Consider the following 17,511-nt stretch of genomic DNA (forward strand, 5'->3'; position numbering starts at 1 on the left):
CCCTGGATATGGCTTCTTGCAAAGCTTGAAAGATGCAGAGTAGCGGCTTTCAGCCATTAAGGACTCCAAGTGGCAGAAAAAGCCTAGAGAAGAGTGCCTCGTGTGAGGATCGAACTCACGACCTTCAGATTATGAGACTGACGCGCTACCTACTGCGCTAACGAGGCAGCGTGCTGGAAGATGGGCACTTGTCCCCCCTGCCCACCACGCTTGGAAGACTATGGCGGTGCTAGTTTTCTTCTCGCTTTGGTTTTCTCTATTTCTCCCACAGCAGCCTTGGCAGTTTTCCCATATGGTCTAGCGCTTAGGATTCCTGGTTTTCACCCAGGCGGCCCGGGTTCGACTCCCGGTATGGGAAATGCAAGACATTTTAGTGACACGCTTGCTCCTGCTTCTTAAACCTGCCAAACTCTTTTCCCCTTGCAACCTCAAATCATTCCCTTGTTGGCAAAGTACCAAGCAACGCAACATACATGCTCTGCTTCAACAACCCCTAGTGCTTTACTTCCAACTGCTTTACAAATCTGCCCGCATAGTCCAGCGGGTCTTGCTGCTTTGCCTCCCTCTCTCTACGCTCATTTTGAGGACAATTTATCAAAGAGTCGAAAGACATGCGAAGACTAAAAACTTGCAAACACTCACAGTCATCACTGACCGGTCATAAAAACCCAATGAAATCAACGAAGAAAACCCCAGGCGACATTAAGAATATTCCGTCCCCACCTTGCCTTCATGGAAGGAAAACAAAACAAAACAAAGGCCTACACTATGGCAGGACTGGTGGACCCAGTTTTGGTGCCGCAGATAAAACAGAAACAAATCATTGCACATTCTTACAAAGAAACAACATCCACAGTGGTTATCATACGCTGAGAGCAAACCATGAACTAAAGGCAAAGCCAAAGAGCCTCGGCTTTTCATGTGCCAAGAGAAAAGGGTGAAACTGAGAAGGACCAGAAAGATCTTTCACTCTTTTTTTGAAAAAAAAAAACCAAAAACTCTTTACATTCCTCTCTGTCTCTTCAATTTCATTCCCTGTCTTGTCCAAGTGCTGAGCAATGGGGCACATGTGCTTGCTTTCAACAAGCCTTATTGGGCTTGATATGAAATTGCTTTTGGAAATCTGGCCTTTCATTTCAAAGAGGTTGCTGCTTTTCTTCCGCTTTTCGCCACTCCTTCTATAAGATGCTGAGAGACACTATTAAAAAGCCTTTGAAACATAGCAAAGTGAAGCAAAAACACTCAATGCCCATTTCAGAAGCGGTCCTTCTCCAGTTTCCCACAGTTGCTAAAAAGGGCCTAATCCACGTCAAGGCTGGGAGTCCAACGTTTGCGGGTAAAGATAGGAGGGAATGCTATTTCTTTTGGGCTTCTTTCCAAGGAAGCCAAATCCATGCACAAATCATTTCCCACCAGTAATCATGCAGTGAGGAAAAGCGGCGAAAGGGGGAAGTTAAAGTACCCGTGCTGTTCAAAGGCAAAGAAAGCGTTTTGAAATCAGGGAGGACAACAAGGTGGGGACTTTTCCCATTTTTCCCACCTTTGTAAAAGCCCTTTTGAATCCTCTGTTCTGTTTTCTTTCTGTGTGATGAAAGGGAGTGAAGCCCGTGACATGGTGGATGTGTGGAAAATGCATGTGTTTTTTTCCAGGGTGAGTAGACAGTGTATGTTGCAAGCTCTGTTAGATGCAGAGTTGGCGATTTCGGCTCCTGAGGAAAATGGTGGAGGGCATAGGAGCTTTGAAAGCTTGAGCTGCTGATGACTTTTCCCTGGATATGGCTTCTTGCAAAGCTTGAAAGATGCAGAGTAGCGGCTTTCAGCCATTAAGAACTCCAAGTGGCAGAAAAAGCCTAGAGAAGAGTGCCCCGTGTGAGGATCAAACTCACGACCTTCAGATTATGAGACTGACGCGCTACCTACTGCGCTAACGAGGCTGCGTGCTGGAAGATGGGCACTTGTCCCCCCTGCCCACCACGCTTGGAAGACCATGGCGGTGCTAGTTTTCTTCTCGCTTTGGTTTTCTCTATTTCTCCCACAGCAGCCTTGGCAGTTTTCCCATATGGTCTAGCGCTTAGGATTCCTGGTTTTCACCCAGGCGGCCCGGGTTCGACTCCCGGTATGGTAAATGCAAGACATTTTAGTGACACGCTTGCTCCTGCTGCTTAAACCTGCCAAACTCTTTTCCCCTTGCAACCTCAAATCATTCCCTTGTTGGCAAAGTACCAAGCAACGCAACATACATGCTCTGCTTCAACAACCCCTAGTGCTTTACTTCCAATTGCTTTACAAATCTGCCCGCATAGTCCAGCGGGTCTTGCTGCTTTGCCTCCCTCTCTCTACGCTCATTTTGAGGACAATTTATCAAAGAGTCGAAAGACATGCGAAGACTAAAAACTTGCAAACACTCACAGTCATCACTGACCGGTCATAAAAACCCAATGAAATCAACGAAGAAAACCCCAGGCGACATTAAGAATATTCCGTCCCCACCTTGCCTTCATGGAAGGAAAACAAAACAAAACAAAGGCCTACACTATGGCAGGACTGATGGACCCAGTTTTGGTGCCGCAGATAAAACAGAAACAAATCATTGCACATTCTTACAAAGAAACAACATCCACAGTGGTTATCATACGCTGAGAGCAAACCATGAACTAAAGGCAAAGCCAAAGAGCCTCGGCTTTTCATGTGCCAAGAGAAAAGGGTGAAACTGAGAAGGACCAGAAAGATCTTTCACTCTTTTTTTGAAAAAAAAAAAACCAAAAACTCTTTACATTCCTCTCTGTCTCTTCAATTTCATTCCCTGTCTTGTCCAAGTGCTGAGCAATGGGGCACATGTGCTTGCTTTCAACAATCCTTATTGGGCTTGATATGAAATTGCTTTTGGAAATCTGGCCTTTCATTTCAAAGAGGTTGCTGCTTTTCTTCCGCTTTTCGCCACTCCTTCTATAAGATGCTGAGAGACACTATTAAAAAGCCTTTGAAACATAGCAAAGTGAAGCAAAAACACTCAATGCCCATTTCAGAAGCGGTCCTTCTCCAGTTTCCCAGAGTTGCTAAAAAGGGCCTAATCCACGTCAAGGCTGGGAGTCCAACGTTTGCGGGTAAAGATAGGAGGGAATGCTATTTCTTTTGGGCTTCTTTCCAAGGAAGCCAAATCCATGCACAAATCATTTCCCACCGGTAATCATGCAGTGAGGAAAAGCGGCGAAAGGGGGAAGTTAAAGTACCCGTGCTGTTCAAAGGCAAAGAAAGCGTTTTGAAATCAGGGAGGACAACAAGGTGGGGACTTTTCCCATTTTTCCCACCTTTGTAAAAGCCCTTTTGAATCCTCTGTTCTGTTTTCTTTCTGTGTGATGAAAGGGAGTGAAGCCCGTGACATGGTGGATGTGTGGAAAATGCATGTGTTTTTTTCCAGGGTGAGTAGACAGTGTATGTTGCAAGCTCTGTTAGATGCAGAGTTGGCGATTTCGGCTCCTGAGGAAAATGGTGGAGGGCATAGGAGCTTTGAAAGCTTGAGCTGCTGATGACTTTTCCCTGGATATGGCTTCTTGCAAAGCTTGAAAGATGCAGAGTAGCGGCTTTCAGCCATTAAGGACTCCAAGTGGCAGAAAAAGCCTAGAGAAGAGTGCCCCGTGTGAGGATCGAACTCACGACCTTCAGATTATGAGACTGACGTGCTACCTACTGCGCTAACGAGGCTGCGTGCTGGAAGATGGGCACTTGTCCCACCTGCCCACCACGCTTGGAAGACCATGGCGGTGCTAGTTTTCTTCTCGCTTTGGTTTTCTCTATTTCTCCCACAGCAGCCTTGGCAGTTTTCCCATATGGTCTAGCGCTTAGGATTCCTGGTTTTCACCCAGGCGGCCCGGGTTCGACTCCCGGTATGGGAAATGCGAGACATCTTAGTGAAACGCTTGCTCCTGCTGCTTAAACCTGCCAAACTCTTTTCCCCTTGCAACCTCAAATCATTCCCTTGTTGGCAAAGTACCAAGCAACGCAACATACATGCTCTGCTTCAACAACCCCTAGTGCTTTACTTCCAACTGCTTTACAAATCTGCCCGCATAGTCCAGCGAGTCTTGCTGCTTTGCCTCCCTCTCTCTACGCTCATTTTGAGGACAATTTATCAAAGAGTCGAAAGACATGCGAACACTAAAAACTTGCAAACACTCACAGTCATCACTGACCGGTCATAAAAACCCAATGAAATCAACGAAGAAAACCCCAGGCGACATTAAGAATATTCCGTCCCCACCTTGCCTTCATGGAAGGAAAACAAAACAAAACAAAGGCCTACACTATGGCAGGACTGGTGGACCCAGTTTTGGTGCCGCAGATAAAACAGAAACAAATCATTGCACATTCTTACAAAGAAACAACATCCACAGTGGTTATCATACGCTGAGAGCAAACCATGAACTAAAGGCAAAGCCAAAGAGCCTCGGCTTTTCATGTGCCAAGAGAAAAGGGTGAAACTGAGAAGGACCAGAAAGATCTTTCACTCTTTTTTTGAAAAAAAAATAAACCAAAAACTCTTTACATTCCTCTCTGTCTCTTCAATTTCATTCCCTGTCTTGTCCAAGTGCTGAGCAATGGGGCACATGTGCTTGCTTTCAACAAGCCTTATTGGGCTTGATATGAAATTGCTTTTGGAAATCTGGCCTTTCATTTCAAAGAGGTTGCTGCTTTTCTTCCGCTTTTCGCCACTCCTTCTATAAGATGCTGAGAGACACTATTAAAAAGCCTTTGAAACATAGCAAAGTGAAGCAAAAACACTCAATGCCCATTTCAGAAGCGGTCCTTCTCCAGTTTCCCACAGTTGCTAAAAAGGGCCTAATCCACGTCAAGGCTGGGAGTCCAACGTTTGCGGGTAAAGATAGGAGGGAATGCTATTTCTTTTGGGCTTTTTTCCAAGGAAGCCAAATCCATGCACAAATCATTTCCCACCGGTAATCATGCAGTGAGGAAAAGCGGCGAAAGGGGGAAGTTAAAGTACCCGTGCTATTCAAAGGCAAAGAAAGCGTTTTGAAATCAGGGAGGACAACAAGGTGGGGACTTTTCCCATTTTTCCCACCTTTGTAAAAGCCCTTTTGGATCCTCTGTTCTGTTTTCTTTCTGTGTGATGAAAGGGAGTGAAGCCCGTGACATGGTGGATGTGTGGAAAATGCATGTGTTTTTTTCCAGGGTGAGTAGACAGTGTATGTTGCAAGCTCTGTTAGATGCAGAGTTGGCGATTTCGGCTCCTGAGGAAAATGGTGGAGGGCAAAGGAGCTTTGAAAGCTTGAGCTGCTGATGACTTTTCCCTGGATATGGCTTCTTGCAAAGCTTGAAAGATGCAGAGTAGCGGCTTTCAGCCATTAAGGACTCCAAGTGGCAGAAAAAGCCTAGAGAAGAGTGCCTCGTGTGAGGATCGAACTCACGACCTTCAGATTATGAGACTGACGCGCTACCTACTGTGCTAACGAGGCAGCGTGCTGGAAGATGGGCACTTGTCCCCCCTGCCCACCACGCTTGGAAGACCATGGCAGTGCTAGTTTTCTTCTCGCTTTGGTTTTCTCTATTTCTCCCACAACAGCCTTGGCAGTTTTCCCATATGGTCTAGCGCTTAGGATTCCTGGTTTTCACCCAGGCGGCCCGGGTTCGACTCCCGGTATGGGAAATGCAAGACATTTTAGTGACACGCTTGCTCCTGCTACTTAAACCTGCCAAACTCTTTTCCCCTTGCAACCTCAAATCATTCCCTTGTTGGCAAAGTACCAAGCAACGCAACATACATGCTCTGCTTCAACAACCCCTAGTGCTTTACTTCCAACTGCTTTACAAATCTGCCCACATAGTCCAGCGGGTCTTGCTGCTTTGCCTCCCTCTCTCTACGCTCATTTTGAGGACAATTTATCAAAGAGTCGAAAGACATGCGAACACTAAAAACTTGCAAACACTCACAGTCATCACTGACCGGTCATAAAAACCCAATGAAATCAACGAAGAAAACCCCAGGCGACATTAAGAATATTCCGTCCCCACCTTGCCTTCATGGAAGGAAAACAAAACAAAACAAAGGCCTACACTATGGCAGGACTGGTGGACCCAGTTTTGGTGCCGCAGATAAAACAGAAACAAATCATTGCACATTCTTACAAAGAAACAACATCCACAGTGGTTATCATACGCTGAGAGCAAACCATGAACTAAAGGCAAAGCCAAAGAGCCTCGGCTTTTCATGTGCCAAGAGAAAAGGGTGAAACTGAGAAGGACCAGAAAGATCTTTCACTCTTTTTTTGAAAAAAAAATAAACCAAAAACTCTTTACATTCCTCTCTGTCTCTTCAATTTCATTCCCTGTCTTGTCCAAGTGCTGAGCAATGGGGCACATGTGCTTGCTTTCAACAAGCCTTATTGGGCTTGATATGAAATTGCTTTTGGAAATCTGGCCTTTCATTTCAAAGAGGTTGCTGCTTTTCTTCCGCTTTTCGCCACTCCTTCTATAAGATGCTGAGAGACACTATTAAAAAGCCTTTGAAACATAGCAAAGTGAAGCAAAAACACTCAATGCCCATTTCAGAAGCGGTCCTTCTCCAGTTTCCCACAGTTGCTAAAAAGGGCCTAATCCACGTCAAGGCTGGGAGTCCAACGTTTGCGGGTAAAGATAGGAGGGAATGCTATTTCTTTTGGGCTTTTTTCCAAGGAAGCCAAATCCATGCACAAATCATTTCCCACCGGTAATCATGCAGTGAGGAAAAGCGGCGAAAGGGGGAAGTTAAAGTACCCGTGCTATTCAAAGGCAAAGAAAGCGTTTTGAAATCAGGGAGGACAACAAGGTGGGGACTTTTCCCATTTTTCCCACCTTTGTAAAAGCCCTTTTGGATCCTCTGTTCTGTTTTCTTTCTGTGTGATGAAAGGGAGTGAAGCCCGTGACATGGTGGATGTGTGGAAAATGCATGTGTTTTTTTCCAGGGTGAGTAGACAGTGTATGTTGCAAGTTCTGTTAGATGCAGAGTTGGCGATTTCGGCTCCTGAGGAAAATGGTGGAGGGCAAAGGAGCTTTGAAAGCTTGAGCTGCTGATGACTTTTCCCTGGATATGGCTTCTTGCAAAGCTTGAAAGATGCAGAGTAGCGGCTTTCAGCCATTAAGGACTCCAAGTGGCAGAAAAAGCCTAGAGAAGAGTGCCTCGTGTGAGGATCGAACTCACGACCTTCAGATTATGAGACTGACGCGCTACCTACTGTGCTAACGAGGCAGCGTGCTGGAAGATGGGCACTTGTCCCCCCTGCCCACCACGCTTGGAAGACCATGGCGGTGCTAGTTTTCTTCTCGCTTTGGTTTTCTCTATTTCTCCCACAGCAGCCTTGGCAGTTTTCCCATATGGTCTAGCGCTTAGGATTCCTGGTTTTCACCCAGGCGGCCCGGGTTCGACTCCCGGTATGGTAAATGCAAGACATTTTAGTGACACGCTTGCTCCTGCTACTTAAACCTGCCAAACTCTTTTCCCCTTGCAACCTCAAATCATTCCCTTGTTGGCAAAGTACCAAGCAACGCAACATACATGCTCTGCTTCAACAACCCCTAGTGCTTTACTTCCAACTGCTTTACAAATCTGCCCGCATAGTCCAGCGGGTCTTGCTGCTTTGCCTCCCTCTCTCTACGCTCATTTTGAGGACAATTTATCAAAGAGTCGAAAGACATGCGAAGACTAAAAACTTGCAAACACTCACAGTCATCACTGACCGGTCATAAAAACCCAATGAAATCAACGAAGAAAACCCCAGGCGACATTAAGAATATTCCGTCCCCACCTTGCCTTCATGGAAGGAAAACAAAACAAAACAAAGGCCTACACTATGGCAGGACTGGTGGACCCAGTTTTGGTGCCGCAGATAAAACAGAAACAAATCATTGCACATTCTTACAAAGAAACAACATCCACAGTGGTTATCATACGCTGAGAGCAAACCATGAACTAAAGGCAAAGCCAAAGAGCCTCGGCTTTTCATGTGCCAAGAGAAAAGGGTGAAACTGAGAAGGACCAGAAAGATCTTTCACTCTTTTTTTGAAAAAAAAAAACCAAAAACTCTTTACATTCCTCTCTGTCTCTTCAATTTCATTCCCTGTCTTGTCCAAGTGCTGAGCAATGGGGCACATGTGCTTGCTTTCAACAAGCCTTATTGGGCTTGATATGAAATTGCTTTTGGAAATCTGGCCTTTCATTTCAAAGAGGTTGCTGCTTTTCTTCCGCTTTTCGCCACTCCTTCTATAAGATGCTGAGAGACACTATTAAAAAGCCTTTGAAACATAGCAAAGTGAAGCAAAAACACTCAATGCCCATTTCAGAAGCGGTCCTTCTCCAGTTTCCCACAGTTGCTAAAAAGGGCCTAATCCACGTCAAGGCTGGGAGTCCAACGTTTGCGGGTAAAGATAGGAGGGAATGCTATTTCTTTTGGGCTTCTTTCCAAGGAAGCCAAATCCATGCACAAATCATTTCCCACCGGTAATCATGCAGTGAGGAAAAGCGGCGAAAGGGGGAAGTTAAAGTACCCGTGCTGTTCAAAGGCAAAGAAAGCGTTTTGAAATCAGGGAGGACAACAAGGTGGGGACTTTTCCCATTTTTCCCACCTTTGTAAAAGCCCTTTTGAATCCTCTGTTCTGTTTTCTTTCTGTGTGATGAAAGGGAGTGAAGCCCGTGACATGGTGGATGTGTGGAAAATGCATGTGTTTTTTTCCAGGGTGAGTAGACAGTGTATGTTGCAAGCTCTGTTAGATGCAGAGTTGGCGATTTCGGCTCCTGAGGAAAATGGTGGAGGGCATAGGAGCTTTGAAAGCTTGAGCTGCTGATGACTTTTCCCTGGATATGGCTTCTTGCAAAGCTTGAAAGATGCAGAGTAGCGGCTTTCAGCCATTAAGAACTCCAAGTGGCAGAAAAAGCCTAGAGAAGAGTGCCCCGTGTGAGGATCAAACTCACGACCTTCAGATTATGAGACTGACGCGCTACCTACTGCGCTAACGAGGCTGCGTGCTGGAAGATGGGCACTTGTCCCCCCTGCCCACCACGCTTGGAAGACCATGGCGGTGCTAGTTTTCTTCTCGCTTTGGTTTTCTCTATTTCTCCCACAGCAGCCTTGGCAGTTTTCCCATATGGTCTAGCGGTTAGGATTCCTGGTTTTCACCCAGGCGGCCCGGGTTCGACTCCCGGTATGGGAAATGCAAGACATTTTAGTGACACGCTTGCTCCTGCTGCTTAAACCTGCCAAACTCTTTTCCCCTTGCAACCTCAAATCATTCCCTTGTTGGCAAAGTACCAAGCAACGCAACATACATGCTCTGCTTCAACAACCCCTAGTGCTTTACTTCCAACTGCTTTACAAATCTGCCCGCATAGTCCAGCGGGTCTTGCTGCTTTGCCTCCCTCTCTCTACGCTCATTTTGAGGACAATTTATCAAAGAGTCGAAAGACATGCGAAGACTAAAAACTTGCAAACACTCACAGTCATCACTGACCGGTCATAAAAACCCAATGAAATCAACGAAGAAAACCCCAGGCGACATTAAGAATATTCCGTCCCCACCTTGCCTTCATGGAAGGAAAACAAAACAAAACAAAGGCCTACACTATGGCAGGACTGGTGGACCCAGTTTTGGTGCCGCAGATAAAACAGAAACAAATCATTGCACATTCTTACAAAGAAACAACATCCACAGTGGTTATCATACGCTGAGAGCAAACCATGAACTAAAGGCAAAGCCAAAGAGCCTCGGCTTTTCATGTGCCAAGAGAAAAGGGTGAAACTGAGAAGGACCAGAAAGATCTTTCACTCTTTTTTTGAAAAAAAAAAACCAAAAACTCTTTACATTCCTCTCTGTCTCTTCAATTTCATTCCCTGTCTTGTCCAAGTGCTGAGCAATGGGGCACATGTGCTTGCTTTCAACAATCCTTATTGGGCTTGATATGAAATTGCTTTTGGAAATCTGGCCTTTCATTTCAAAGAGGTTGCTGCTTTTCTTCCGCTTTTCGCCACTCCTTCTATAAGATGCTGAGAGACACTATTAAAAAGCCTTTGAAACATAGCAAAGTGAAGCAAAAACACTCAATGCCCATTTCAGAAGCGGTCCTTCTCCAGTTTCCCACAGTTGCTAAAAAGGGCCTAATCCACGTCAAGGCTGGGAGTCCAACGTTTGCGGGTAAAGATAGGAGGGAATGCTATTTCTTTTGGGCTTCTTTCCAAGGAAACCAAATCCATGCACAAATCATTTCCCACCGGTAATCATGCAGTGAGGAAAAGCGGCGAAAGGGGGAAGTTAAAGTACCCGTGCTATTCAAAGGCAAAGAAAGCGTTTTGAAATCAGGGAGGACAACAAGGTGGGGACTTTTCCCATTTTTCCCACCTTTGTAAAAGCCCTTTTGGATCCTCTGTTCTGTTTTCTTTCTGTGTGATGAAAGGGAGTGAAGCCCGTGACATGGTGGATGTGTGGAAAATGCATGTGTTTTTTTCCAGGGTGAGTAGACAGTGTATGTTGCAAGCTCTGTTAGATGCAGAGTTGGCGATTTCGGCTCCTGAGGAAAATGGTGGAGGGCAAAGGAGCTTTGAAAGCTTGAGCTGCTGATGACTTTTCCCTGGATATGGCTTCTTGCAAAGCTTGAAAGATGCAGAGTAGCGGCTTTCAGCCATTAAGGACTCCAAGTGGCAGAAAAAGCCTAGAGAAGAGTGCCCCGTGTGAGGATCGAACTCACGACCTTCAGATTATGAGACTGACGCGCTACCTACTGCGCTAACGAGGCTGCGTGCTGGAAAATGGGCACTTGTCCCACCTGCCCACCACGCTTGGAAGACCATGGCGGTGCTAGTTTTCTTCTCGCTTTGGTTTTCTCTATTTCTCCCACAGCAGCCTTGGCAGTTTTCCCATATGGTCTAGCGGTTAGGATTCCTGGTTTTCACGCAGGCGGCCCGGGTTCGACTCCCGGTATGGGAAATGCGAGACATTTTAGTGACACGCTTGCTCCTGCTGCTTAAACCTGCCAAACTCTTTTCCCCTTGCAACCTGAAATCATTCCCTTGTTGGCAAAGTACCAAGCAACGCAACATACATGCTCTGCTTCAACAACCCCTAGTGCTTTACTTCCAACTGCTTTACAAATCTGCCCGCATAGTCCAGCGAGTCTTGCTGGTTTGCCTCCCTCTCTCTACGCTCATTTTGAGGACAATTTATCAAAGAGTCGAAAGACATGCGAAGACTAAAAACTTGCAAACACTCACAGTCATCACTGACCGGTCATAAAAACCCAATGAAATCAATGAAGAAAACCCCAGGCGACATTAAGAATATTCCGTCCCCACCTTGCCTTCATGGAAGGAAAACAAAACAAAACAAAGGCCTACACTATGGCAGGACTGGTGGACCCAGTTTTGGTGCCGCAGATAAAACAGAAACAAATCATTGCACATTCTTACAAAGAAACAACATCCACAGTGGTTATCATACGCTGAGAGCAAACCATGAACTAAAGGCAAAGCCAAAGAGCCTCGGCTTTTCATGTGCCAAGAGAAAAGGGTGAAACTGAGAAGGACCAGAAAGATCTTTCACTCTTTTTTTGAAAAAAAAAAACCAAAAACTCTCTACATTCCTCTCTGTCTCTTCAATTTCATTCCCTGTCTTGTCCAAGTGCTGAGCAATGGGGCACATGTGCTTGCTTTCAACAAGCCTTATTGGGCTTGATATGAAATTGCTTTTGGAAATCTGGCCTTTCATTTCATAGAGGTTGCTGCTTTTCTTCCGCTTTTCGCCACTCCTTCTATAAGATGCTGAGAGACACTATTAAAAAGCCTTTGAAACATAGCAAAGTGAAGCAAAAACACTCAATGCCCATTTCAGAAGCGGTCCTTCTCCAGTTTCCCACAGTTGCTAAAAAGGGCCTAATCCACGTCAAGGCTGGGAGTCCAACGTTTGCGGGTAAAGATAGGAGGGAATGCTATTTCTTTTGGGCTTCTTTTCAAGGAAGTTAAATCCATGCACAAATCATTTCCCACCGGTAATCATGCAGTGAGGAAAAGCGGCGAAAGGGGGAAGTTAAAGTACCCGTGCTATTCAAAGGCAAAGAAAGCGTTTTGAAATCAGGGAGGACAACAAGGTGGGGACTTTTCCCATTTTTCCCACCTTTGTAAAAGCCCTTTTGGATCCTCTGTTCTGTTTTCTTTCTGTGTGATAAAAGGGAGTGAAGCCCGTGACATGGTGGATGTGTGGAAAATGCATGTGTTTTTTTCCAGGGTGAGTAGACAGTGTATGTTGCAAGCTCTGTTAGATGCAGAGTTGGCGATTTCGGCTCCTGAGGAAAATGGTGGAGGGCAAAGGAGCTTTGAAAGCTTGAGCTGCTGATGACTTTTCCCTGGATATGGCTTCTTGCAAAGCTTGAAAGATGCAGAGTAGCGGCTTTCAGCCATTAAGGACTCCAAGTGGCAGAAAAAGCCTAGCGAAGAGTGCCCCGTGTGAGGATCGAACTCACGACCTTCAGATTATGAGACTGACGCGCTACCTACTGCGCTAACGAGGCTGCGTGCTGGAAGATGGGCACTTGTCCCACCTGCCCACCACGCTTGGAAGACCATGGCGGTGCTAGTTTTCTTCTCGCTTTGGTTTTCTCTATTTCTCCCACAGCAGCCTTGGCAGTTTTCCCATATGGTCTAGCGCTTAGGATTCCTGGTTTTCACCCAGGCGGCCCGGGTTCGACTCCCAGTATGGGAAATGCTAGACATTTTAGTGACACGCTTGTTCCTGCTGCTTAAACCTGTCAAACTCTTTTCCCCTTGCAACCTCAAATCATTCCCTTGTTGGCAAAGTACCAAGCAACGCAACATACATGCTCTGCTTCAACAACCCCTAGTGCTTTACTTCCAACTGCTTTACAAATCTGCCCGCATAGTCCAGCGGGTCTTGCTGCTTTGCCTCCCTCTCTCTACGCTCATTTTGAGTACAATTTATCAAAGAGTCGAAAGACATGCGAACACTAAAAACTTGCAAACACTCACAGTCATCACTGACCGGTCATAAAAACCCAATGAAATCAACGAAGAAAACCCCAGGCGACATTAAGAATATTCCGTCCCCACCTTGCCTTCATGGAAGGAAAACAAAACAAAACAAAGGCCTACACTATGGCAGGACTGGTGGACCCAGTTTTGGTGCCGCAGATAAAACAGAAACAAATCATTGCACATTCTTACAAAGAAACAACATCCACAGTGGTTATCATACGCTGAGAGCAAACCATGAACTAAAGGCAAAGCCAAAGAGCCTCGGCTTTTCATGTGCCAAGAGAAAAGGGTGAAACTGAGAAGGCCCAGAAAGATCTTTCACTCTTTTTTTGAAAAAAAAAAACCAAAAACTCTTTACATTCCTCTCTGTCTCTTCAATTTCATTCCCTGTCTTGTCCAAGTGCTGAGCAATGGGGCACATGTGCTTGCTTTCAACAAGCCTTATTGGGCTTGATATGAAATTGCTTTTGGAAATCTGGCCTTTCATTTCAAAGAGGTTGCTGCTTTTCTTCCGCTTTTCGCCACTCCTTCTATAAGATGCTGAGAGGCACTATTAAAGAGCCTTTGAAACATAGCAAAGTGAAGCAAAAACACTCAATGCCCATTTCAGAAGCGGTCCTTCTCCAGTTTCCCACAGTTGCTAAAAAGGGCCTAATCCACGTCAAGGCTGGGAGTCCAACGTTTGCGGGTAAAGATAGGAGGGAATGCTATTTCTTTTGGGCTTCTTTCCAAGGAAGCCAAATCCATGCACAAATCATTTCCCACCGGTAATCATGCAGTGAGGAAAAGCGGCGAAAGGGGGAAGTTAAAGTACCCGTGCTATTCAAAGGCAAAGAAAGCGTTTTGAAATCAGGGAGGACAACAAGGTGGGGACTTTTCCCATTTTTCCCACCTTTGTAAAAGCCCTTTTGGATCCTCTGTTCTGTTTTCTTTCTGTGTGATGAAAGGGAGTGAAGCCCGTGACATGGTGGATGTGTGGAAAATGCATGTGTTTTTTTCCAGGGTGAGTAGACAGTGTATGTTGCAAGCTCTGTTAGATGCAGAGTTGGCGATTTCGGCTCCTGAGGAAAATGGTGGAGGGCAAAGGAGCTTTGAAAGCTTGAGCTGCTGATGACTTTTCCCTGGATATGGCTTCTTGCAAAGCTTGAAAGATGCAGAGTAGCGGCTTTCAGCCATTAAGGACTCCAAGTGGCAGAAAAAGCCTAGAGAAGAGTGCCCCGTGTGAGGATCGAACTCACGACCTTCAGATTATGAGACTGACGCGCTACCTACTGCGCTAACGAGGCTGCATGCTGGAAGATGGGCACTTGTCCCACCTGCCCACCACGCTTGGAAGACCATGGCGGTGCTAGTTTTCTTCTCGCTTTGGTTTTCTCTATTTCTCCCACAGCAGCCTTGGCAGTTTTACCATATGGTCTAGCACTTAGGATTCCTGGTTTTCGCCCAGGCGGCCCGGGTTCGACTCCCGGTATGGGAAATGCGAGACATCTTAGTGAAACGCTTGCTCCTGCTGCTTAAACCTGCCAAACTCTTTTCCCCTTGCAACCTCAAATCATTCCCTTGTTGGCAAAGTACCAAGCAACGCAACATACATGCTCTGCTTCAACAACCCCTAGTGCTTTACTTCCAACTGCTTTACAAATCTGCCCGCATAGTCCAGCGAGTCTTGCTGCTTTGCCTCCCTCTCTCTACGCTCATTTTGAGGACAATTTATCAAAGAGTCGAAAGACATGCGAACACTAAAAACTTGCAAACACTCACAGTCATCACTGACCGGTCATAAAAACCCAATGAAATCAACGAAGAAAACCCCAGGCGACATTAAGAATATTCCGTCCCCACCTTGCCTTCATGGAAGGAAAACAAAACAAAACAAAGGCCTACACTATGGCAGGACTGGTGGACCCAGTTTTGGTGCCGCAGATAAAACAGAAACAAATCATTGCACATTCTTACAAAGAAACAACATCCACAGTGGTTATCATACGCTGAGAGCAAACCATGAACTAAAGGCAAAGCCAAAGAGCCTCGGCTTTTCATGTGCCAAGAGAAAAGGGTGAAACTGAGAAGGACCAGAAAGATCTTTCACTCTTTTTTTGAAAAAAAAAAACCAAAAACTCTTTACATTCCTCTCTGTCTCTTCAATTTCATTCCCTGTCTTGTCCAAGTGCTGAGCAATGGGGCACATGTGCTTGCTTTCAACAAGCCTTATTGGGCTTGATATGAAATTGCTTTTGGAAATCTGGCCTTTCATTTCAAAGAGGTTGCTGCTTTTCTTCCGCTTTTCGCCACTCCTTCTATAAGATGCTGAGAGACACTATTAAAAAGCCTTTGAAACATAGCAAAGTGAAGCAAAAACACTCAATGCCCATTTCAGAAGCGGTCCTTCTCCAGTTTCCCACAGTTGCTAAAAAGGGCCTAATCCACGTCAAGGCTGGGAGTCCAACGTTTGCGGGTAAAGATAGGAGGGAATGCTATTTCTTTTGGGCTTCTTTCCAAGGAAGCCAAATCCATGCACAAATCATTTCCCACCGGTAATCATGCAGTGAGGAAAAGCGGCGAAAGGGGGAAGTTAAAGTACCCGTGCTGTTCAAAGGCAAAGAAAGCGTTTTGAAATCAGGGAGGACAACAAGGTGGGGACTTTTCCCATTTTTCCCACCTTTGTAAAAGCCCTTTTGAATCCTCTGTTCTGTTTTCTTTCTGTGTGATGAAAGGGAGTGAAGCCCGTGACATGGTGGATGTGTGGAAAATGCATGTGTTTTTTTCCAGGGTGAGTAGACAGTGTATGTTGCAAGCTCTGTTAGATGCAGAGTTGGCGATTTCGGCTCCTGAGGAAAATGGTGGAGGGCATAGGAGCTTTGAAAGCTTGAGCTGCTGATGACTTTTCCCTGGATATGGCTTCTTGCAAAGCTTGAAAGATGCAGAGTAGCGGCTTTCAGCCATTAAGAACTCCAAGTGGCAGAAAAAGCCTAGAGAAGAGTGCCCCGTGTGAGGATCAAACTCACGACCTTCAGATTATGAGACTGACGCGCTACCTACTGCGCTAACGAGGCTGCGTGCTGGAAGATGGGCACTTGTCCCCCCTGCCCACCACGCTTGGAAGACCATGGCGGTGCTAGTTTTCTTCTCGCTTTGGTTTTCTCTATTTCTCCCACAGCAGCCTTGGCAGTTTTCCCATATGGTCTAGCGCTTAGGATTCCTGGTTTTTACCCAGGCGGCCCGGGTTCGACTCCCGGTATGGGAAATGCAAGACATTTTAGTGACACGCTTGCTCCTGCTGCTTAAACCTGCCAAACTCTTTTCCCCTTGCAACCTCAAATCATTCCCTTGTTGGCAAAGTACCAAGCAACGCAACATACATGCTCTGCTTCAACAACCCCTAGTGCTTTACTTTCAATTGCTTTACAAATCTGCCCGCATAGTCCAGCGGGTCTTGCTGCTTTGCCTCCCTCTCTCTACGCTCATTTTGAGGACAATTTATCAAAGAGTCGAAAGACATGCGAAGACTAAAAACTTGCAAACACTCACAGTCATCACTGACCGGTCATAAAAACCCAATGAAATCAACAAAGAAAACCCCAGGCGACATTAAGAATATTCCGTCCCCACCTTGCCTTCATGGAAGGAAAACAAAACAAAACAAAGGCCTACACTATGGCAGGACTGGTGGACCCAGTTTTGGTGCCGCAGATAAAACAGAAACAAATCATTGCACATTCTTACAAAGAAACAACATCCACAGTGGTTATCATACGCTGAGAGCAAACCATGAACTAAAGGCAAAGCCAAAGAGCCTCGGCTTTTCATGTGCCAAGAGAAAAGGGTGAAACTGAGAAGGACCAGAAAGATCTTTCACTCTTTTTTTGAAAAAAAAATAAACCAAAAACTCTTTACATTCCTCTCTGTCTCTTCAATTTCATTCCCTGTCTTGTCCAAGTGCTGAGCAATGGGGCACATGTGCTTGCTTTCAACAAGCCTTATTGGGCTTGATATGAAATTGCTTTTGGAAATCTGGCCTTTCATTTCAAAGAGGTTGCTGCTTTTCTTCCGCTTTTCGCCACTCCTTCTATAAGATGCTGAGAGACACTATTAAAAAGCCTTTGAAACATAGCAAAGTGAAGCAAAAACACTCAATGCCCATTTCAGAAGCGGTCCTTCTCCAGTTTCCCACAGTTGCTAAAAAGGGCCTAATCCACGTCAAGGCTGGGAGTCCAACGTTTGCGGGTAAAGATAGGAGGGAATGCTATTTCTTTTGGGCTTTTTTCCAAGGAAGCCAAATCCATGCACAAATCATTTCCCACCGGTAATCATGCAGTGAGGAAAAGCGGCGAAAGGGGGAAGTTAAAGTACCCGTGCTATTCAAAGGCAAAGAAAGCGTTTTGAAATCAGGGAGGACAACAAGATGGGGACTTTTCCCATTTTTCCCACCTTTGTAAAAGCCCTTTTGGATCCTCTGTTCTGTTTTCTTTCTGTGTGATGAAAGGGAGTG

General features: G+C 45.7%; 15 non-coding genes across 15 annotated transcripts; 5 read left to right on the top strand and 10 right to left on the bottom strand.

The window, feature by feature from the left end:
* Positions 1-94: 94 nt before the first annotated feature.
* TRNAM-CAU (transfer RNA methionine (anticodon CAU)) lies at positions 95-167 on the bottom strand. Its single transcript has one exon. It is a non-coding gene; the product is annotated as a tRNA-Met (tRNA).
* Positions 168-286: 119 nt separating this feature from the next.
* TRNAE-UUC (transfer RNA glutamic acid (anticodon UUC)) lies at positions 287-358 on the top strand. The gene has a single exon. It is a non-coding gene; the product is annotated as a tRNA-Glu (tRNA).
* A 1,503-nt stretch (positions 359-1,861) lies between these two features.
* On the bottom strand, positions 1,862-1,934 carry TRNAM-CAU (transfer RNA methionine (anticodon CAU)). Its single transcript has one exon. It is a non-coding gene; the product is annotated as a tRNA-Met (tRNA).
* Positions 1,935-3,629: 1,695 nt separating this feature from the next.
* Positions 3,630-3,702, bottom strand: TRNAM-CAU (transfer RNA methionine (anticodon CAU)). Its single transcript has one exon. It is a non-coding gene; the product is annotated as a tRNA-Met (tRNA).
* A 119-nt stretch (positions 3,703-3,821) lies between these two features.
* Positions 3,822-3,893, top strand: TRNAE-UUC (transfer RNA glutamic acid (anticodon UUC)). Its single transcript has one exon. It is a non-coding gene; the product is annotated as a tRNA-Glu (tRNA).
* Positions 3,894-5,398: 1,505 nt separating this feature from the next.
* Positions 5,399-5,471, bottom strand: TRNAM-CAU (transfer RNA methionine (anticodon CAU)). Its single transcript has one exon. It is a non-coding gene; the product is annotated as a tRNA-Met (tRNA).
* A 119-nt stretch (positions 5,472-5,590) lies between these two features.
* On the top strand, positions 5,591-5,662 carry TRNAE-UUC (transfer RNA glutamic acid (anticodon UUC)). The gene has a single exon. It is a non-coding gene; the product is annotated as a tRNA-Glu (tRNA).
* Positions 5,663-7,167: 1,505 nt separating this feature from the next.
* On the bottom strand, positions 7,168-7,240 carry TRNAM-CAU (transfer RNA methionine (anticodon CAU)). The gene has a single exon. It is a non-coding gene; the product is annotated as a tRNA-Met (tRNA).
* Positions 7,241-8,934: 1,694 nt separating this feature from the next.
* Positions 8,935-9,007, bottom strand: TRNAM-CAU (transfer RNA methionine (anticodon CAU)). Its single transcript has one exon. It is a non-coding gene; the product is annotated as a tRNA-Met (tRNA).
* A 119-nt stretch (positions 9,008-9,126) lies between these two features.
* Positions 9,127-9,198, top strand: TRNAE-UUC (transfer RNA glutamic acid (anticodon UUC)). The gene has a single exon. It is a non-coding gene; the product is annotated as a tRNA-Glu (tRNA).
* A 1,503-nt stretch (positions 9,199-10,701) lies between these two features.
* Positions 10,702-10,774, bottom strand: TRNAM-CAU (transfer RNA methionine (anticodon CAU)). Its single transcript has one exon. It is a non-coding gene; the product is annotated as a tRNA-Met (tRNA).
* Positions 10,775-10,893: 119 nt separating this feature from the next.
* TRNAE-UUC (transfer RNA glutamic acid (anticodon UUC)) lies at positions 10,894-10,965 on the top strand. The gene has a single exon. It is a non-coding gene; the product is annotated as a tRNA-Glu (tRNA).
* Positions 10,966-12,468: 1,503 nt separating this feature from the next.
* On the bottom strand, positions 12,469-12,541 carry TRNAM-CAU (transfer RNA methionine (anticodon CAU)). Its single transcript has one exon. It is a non-coding gene; the product is annotated as a tRNA-Met (tRNA).
* Positions 12,542-14,235: 1,694 nt separating this feature from the next.
* On the bottom strand, positions 14,236-14,308 carry TRNAM-CAU (transfer RNA methionine (anticodon CAU)). Its single transcript has one exon. It is a non-coding gene; the product is annotated as a tRNA-Met (tRNA).
* Positions 14,309-16,002: 1,694 nt separating this feature from the next.
* On the bottom strand, positions 16,003-16,075 carry TRNAM-CAU (transfer RNA methionine (anticodon CAU)). Its single transcript has one exon. It is a non-coding gene; the product is annotated as a tRNA-Met (tRNA).
* Between the last annotated feature and the right edge of the window lie 1,436 nt (positions 16,076-17,511).

This window comes from Staurois parvus, unplaced genomic scaffold (genome assembly GCF_062004578.1).
Source record: "Staurois parvus isolate SC_StPar_1 unplaced genomic scaffold, SC_StPar_1.0 ptg000662l, whole genome shotgun sequence".
Taxonomy (NCBI): Eukaryota; Metazoa; Chordata; class Amphibia; order Anura; family Ranidae; genus Staurois; species Staurois parvus.